Source organism: Bacillus rossius, chromosome 1 (genome assembly GCF_032445375.1).
Source record: "Bacillus rossius redtenbacheri isolate Brsri chromosome 1, Brsri_v3, whole genome shotgun sequence".
NCBI lineage: Eukaryota > Metazoa > Arthropoda > Insecta > Phasmatodea > Bacillidae > Bacillus > Bacillus rossius.
This window is the reverse complement of record NC_086330.1, coordinates 289,036,902-289,043,242: the sequence shown is the minus strand read 5'-3', so window position 1 is coordinate 289,043,242 and position 6,341 is coordinate 289,036,902. Positions and strand designations below refer to the sequence as shown.

At 36.5% G+C, this 6,341-nt stretch overlaps 1 long non-coding RNA gene across 1 annotated transcript; it reads right to left on the bottom strand.

Moving 5' to 3' along the window:
• Positions 1-1,272: 1,272 nt before the first annotated feature.
• Positions 1,273-6,341, bottom strand: LOC134527718 (uncharacterized). Its single transcript, XR_010074256.1, has 2 exons — positions 5,291-6,341; positions 1,273-3,045 (listed from the first exon to the last, which is right to left on the bottom strand). It is a non-coding gene; the product is annotated as an uncharacterized LOC134527718 (long non-coding RNA).

Below are 6,341 nucleotides of genomic sequence, written 5' to 3'. Positions count from 1 at the left end.
GTCCATACTCACATTTTCCGAAAAGCCTTTCTTGATCGATTACTTAAAACTAACGTAGGGGCCTCTCCTGCCCTTAAAATCCGAACGAACATTACATTTTAAAAAATTATAACTAAACGACTAGTGACAAGGGCCATTGCCTCCGCCCGAAAGCTTGAAGATGACTACATTATGACCTAACTTAAATTAAACGACTCGTGGCCTCTGGCGTCGGCCATAGCTTCCGCCCGAAAGCTTGAATTCCTACATCACGAACGAACTAACAACTCGTGACCACAGGTGAGACGCATAGCCTCCGCCTGAGTGAGCCTGAATTCCTACATCACGAACGAACTAACAACTCGTGACCACAGGTGAGACGCATAGCCTCCGCCTGAGTGAGCCTGAATTCCTACATCACGAACGAACTAACAACTCGTGACCACAGGTGAGACGCATAGCCTCCGCCTGAGTGAGCCTGAATTCCTACATCACGAACGAACTAACAACTCGTGACCACAGGTGAGACGCATAGCCTCCGCCTGAGTGAGCCCCGAGTCACCAATCACTTGCGCTTAAATTCGCGCGCCCTGCCGCGCCTACCATAACAAAAGCTCGTTATTGAAGTCAAATTTACTAAACAACTAACTAGAACATCTGGGAAGACTACCCCCCCTCTACCCCAATGTGCAGGCCACACCGCGCGGCTTGTTACGACAGCGCGCCCCAGTAACTGCGGCCCGTGGCTGCGCCAGCGCGCGGCCAAACAAACAAACAAAATTCTGCAAGCCCGCAGCGCGCCGCGCCGGCCCCGTGCCCCAATTACATGGTCACGCCACTTGCGCTGACGAGTGAACAGAGCAGCCAGCCCAGAGTCCCGTCAGTAAAGTCCCTAAATTTGATTTCAACAACCCTGCAAAATTTCAACCCGCGACATAACCCTCCCCTCACAGAGCTCGAGCCCCATCGAGCTACCTCAAAATTACAAATTGTCTTTTTCCATTAAACCATAACTATAAATTCCTCATTTCACAAAAATAATAATTTTCTTAGTTCCTTGCTGTCTGAACATACATCTAGATTCTGCATAAGATTTATTTTAAAACAACAAGTATTCATAAAATTAAATGTAAAACTTTTATCTGGTTTGTTCTCACAGGAACCTTCAGAGGCTCGAGTTCTCAATTCTAAAAAAATTGTTCTGTTAGTGAAGCTCTCTTTACAAATTAAATTACTGTTCTTAGTTTCTCAGTATTCGTTAAACAATGTGCAAATTCTTGATAATTATTATTATTTTTTTTTTTTCGGTTTCCGTTTATTACCATACTTCTTTCGTTCTTCAAAAAAAATTAAGTGTCCTTACAGTGTTTCAATTAATTAAACTCTTATCTCGTGAAGGTTGGTGCAACTCCTCGAAGTCAGTGTTGTCGAGAAGAGTAGCTCCCTGGGCTGGCCATCAGCAAACACCACTCAACTCCAACAGCTACTGGACTGGCTTCCAGGGCAGCTCACAACTTCTCCCCACATCTGCTTCGGAGTTGTGCCATCCTCATCACGAACAGATTACAATTCTGAAACATCATCAACAGGCATTACCATCACGCCTGACAAATACAAAACTAACTACTAAACTGCAATCGATGGGCAAGGATGCAAACACACAAAAAAATAAAATTAATTAATTCAACTGCTAACATAAATTATCCCACCCTTAGCATAATCTAATCAGGCAAATAATTTGATAGGAAAAACTTAAGGAAGGGAAACATGACCTCCAATGATTTTCCCTACCTCTTGAGTCTTGATCTTCTCTATACAGCAAATAGTCCCCACGAAGTAACTGGGTTGAAGGTCAGTTCACATGACCCACCCATAACCTCTTCTACTCTTCTTTTCTTCTGGGGGCAACCACAATGCCCACCAATCTCTCTCCATGGTGCCGAACCAGCTATCCCATGAGAGTAAACAACGTAGTCAATAGAAGCGCAGAGGGGAAACACCAATCTCTGGCTTGTCGAGTCATAAAACTGCTTTATCTTCTTCTTCTTCTGAGTAAAAATATCTGACTAACCTTGCTTCTATTCTTCCAAACAGTAAAAGTTCATCAGGTATCTTCATGAAAGAAACATTCTAACTAATAATTCTTCATTTTTCTTCTTCTTTATTTCTGTTAGTTGTAATAGAAGGCCATGTTAGGGAGGTTATAGGGAAAAAGAGTGGCCAATTCCCACCCCATCACCCACCTAGGTCATGACTAATTAACTTTTAAACTTTCTATTTCAAACAAATTAAAAAAAAAAACATTTTTTTTTATTCAAACTTTTAAACTATAATTACTTTTACTTCATAACCTCAAAAGCTAATCAATAATTCTAAATGAAATTGTGATTTACTGCATCCTTGTTCCATCCGATCTGTTTGTTTATAACCTTTCTTGTAAAGTATAAAATTTTCAAACATTACTAATTCAAAAAAAAATTAAATTCTGGTGTCCTTTGAGTTACAATTAACTTTACTATTTCTTAGCTTGAAATAATTTAAGTTTTCAGAACTATTTCATTGTCTAATTCACAACACTTAAAAATCAACTCAAAACAACAAATCATCAAAATCAATAAGATCATCTGACCTACCTATCAGTACTGTGAACTTGAACTGTTCGTACACATTTATAATAAGCTATTGTATTTAAATTCCAACCTAAATAAGGTTTTAAAAAAAACTACTAATCCCTCTGTAAATTAAGAAAATTAACTTTAAAAATTAAACTTAAGGTATTAGTTCTTTTTGACAGCTACCACAACTCACTAGTTCCATTACATTACTATAACCTAAAAAGTTCTGTAAATAATGTTTATAACAAAAAAAAACTCCAGTTACTGTCTTCCATAAAAAAAAATAAAACTTTACATGACCTTATTAATCTCCACTTGTAAGTCCATGGCTGCCAGCTTTCTCTTCTCTTGAATCTTCAGTCTTGGCTCTTGTTTCAGTGATCTTGTATCTTGTCTCTCGAACTCTTGTCATCTTGTAAACTGGACTGCTGCTCAGCTAATCTTAAGGAATCTGTAACAGTTTCAAAAATACATGTTAATTTAAATTACATAATTCCTGTTCTTTGGTCCTAAAAAAAACAATTGTATTATTAGTACACATTACCCTGAAACAACATTATTATTCATTGTTTATTACTTAAAAAAAATGCTTTACCATAAAATCCTTTTTTGTTCTTTTCATTAGGCCTATTTATTTTCCTTCTTCTTAATTAAATTCTGCTTCAAATGTTAATCCTAACTTAAGACCTACCATCTATTTATTATTCATTACCTACATTATTTATGTTACCCTAAAATTCCCATAAGTTTCTAATACTTCCTATCAAAGACATTCTCTCTCAAAAAAAATTTACTTATGACTCTTAACTTAACAAACTTAAAAAAAACTTTTACACTAGACTTAATTTATTATTCATTCTTAGTTACTAAATTTCTATATGTAAACTTTAGTACTTACAAACAAAAACTGCCTATTTCTCTCTACCTCTTAATCTCTTTCAATTATTACAATAATAATGTTACCTTGCATCTTTAAACTTTCTTCTTTTCAATTAAATTAGACATCTCATAACAATAAAAATTCTGCCTATACTCTTCTTATGGGTGTACAACCCAACAACAAAATTTCAAATTCTCAAGTTTCCTTATATTTAAATTATGCAATACAAATAACCTCTGTGGTGCCTGTACCCTTTTAGGCCTACCACCTTCTCCTCTCACAGCATGACAACTCTTATTCCTCGGGGTCTGTATTCACTGTTACAAATCAAATATCTCAAAAAAAATTAAAAACAAATTTATTATTTTAAGAAAACAAAAATTTACATTGAATTTACTATGGAGCCTGGAAATCTTAATGTCTCACAGCAGCTAACATGACTAAATCCCATGGAACCCCAGGTTTACATAACCTGTGCCCAAAAATTTAAGCATACCAGGCTTTCTCTGCACTGGTTTTACAGCATCACACACTATTTAGGGCCCCTGATCTGCCATCAGTCCCAAGGAGTTTTCCCACAACCCCTCTCTACACAAGCGCCTACCGCATTCCTCTCAATTGGCTATCGGTTTTACGGCATTCTTTTGGGATCCGACCATCAAGTTAGGGCTAATCGAACACTAAACCTCCATACTTCCAAACTAATGTAAATCAATTAAATTTTCTCTGTAAATTCTAAAAATCAAAAAAAATTATTCCAACATGCCAAAGAAACTTCCAAAAAAAATTCATAATCTTATCTTCAAACCATTAAAATAAAAATAAATAGATTACTCTGTTTTCTCCTTAATAACTGTAAACTGTCAACAAATATCATGTCGTAAATTTTAACTATGCTTACTGACTCTTAATCATAAAATCTCATTTGTCCTAATTAATAAACAACCGATTTCCTTAAAATCTCACTGTATCTCTCACACTCAAACTTCACTGGCTGAATATCTCAATAAATTCAAAAACAATTATCTAAACTCTTAAAGAAACTCCTCCCCAATTATTCAAATTACTTCACCTTATTTTATTTCATTACTTAAAACACCTTACTCAAAAAAAATTAATTAATTATCTAGCTATCTTCCATTATTATTTATTTACCGAACAAAACTTTCTCCTAAATTAATTTAGTAAAATTCAATTTCACATTAGGCAAGTACACTAACTCTCTACAGCAATGTTTCTCATTTCCCTCCTTCCTAACTGAATCCAATCTTACTTAACCTCCAGGGAATTTACCTCACAAAATAACCAAAAATTTCACTGTAGTGCCTATCTGCTATAGGCCCACTACACAGCAAGGGACTCTAACCCCACCAACAAACTTCATTGAAATGGTACCCTATCCCATACAGGATAGCCACTTCGGTACTACCATGGGGAACTCCTGCCCCAAACTACTCACAACTCTCAGGATTCTCCTGACCCTTAATTCCGTAGTCAGCCCATCTCCTATGGTCTGCGCTACAATTCCCTTTCTTCCCAGGGACACAACGCCTCACCTTAGGGTCCCTCGCCCTAATGAAAACATTAATTTTGTCTCTCTGTTCCCTTGGAGTAAATTCCCTCTACACACAAAAACTATCCTTCCCACTTTTCTCAATGCTTATCGATTTTATAGTGTACCTCCTTAATAATGTTTACAAATCCCAAAAAAATATTTTTAAAACCGAGGTAGAATTTAACTAACAAAAACATAAACAACTTACAACGAAACACTTCTAGCCTATACATCATACACTTCTTAAATTAAATTACTTACATACTGAAAGTTCCTCTTCTCCTAAAACACACTTAAATTTAAATTTATTTAACCAATAGTCTATTTTCTTATCGCTAAGTTACCGTACAGCTGATCAAAACAAGGTCACGGCCTGTCCACGTCTCCGTATGAGCCCGTGACGTCACCGAATTCCATCAGGTGCGCCAACCCTCGTTTGCGGTTCCTCCGTTCTCCGCTAGGTCTCAGCACCTCCCCGTCACGTGTTCATTCTGCCACGTCCACTGACGTGTCGTTCTGAAACAACTCTCAACATTTTTCTAATTAAAACAAAACATCACTATAAATTCTATAACTCTCTTTTACATAAACTCTCGTTTTCTCTTTAATTCCTTTCTAACGTTTATCCTTCCCTCGACTGATTTAATTCGTACGTCTCGTCTCCTACGCGCACGAAAACAAAACAAACTTCTCTTGAAAATAATTCCTATTTACGACAAAAAACTTTATTTTAAATTATAATTCTCTTAACCTACAATCTTAAAATGAACTTCAATTAAATTAAACCACTTGCATTATCTCTAATAAGCATTTAACTTATAACGTATTCTCCTCACGTAATAATCCCCGATATAAATCTACAATAAATTCAACGACTTAAAACAACTTATCACTATAAACTTTATCCTTACAAGTATCCTCAAATAAACATCTGTTACGTCAAAAAAAAAATCTCAAAGACTTCCTCCACTATAGACTAAAATTCCGTAATCCTCTCCTCAAGTAAACTCTTAATAACCTGCTATCAGAAGCTGAAACTAACTTAATAATAAACATAAAAATCTACCTCTCTCTCTCTCCAGAAATAGAACCTATCCGGCGAACTCTACCATTTCTGTCACGTGCACCTAGCCGGTGCCACCGCCATTTCTGTCACGTGCACCTTCAGAGGGGGGAGAGAATCGTAGCTCTTTACATAGAAACAACTCGCTTGGCATCAACTAGTCTTAACTTCATAAAATACTTTACTGTACCTAGGATCATAGGTTCGTCATCCCGTACAGGATGTCTGGTGAGAGCTGAACTAAGGAGA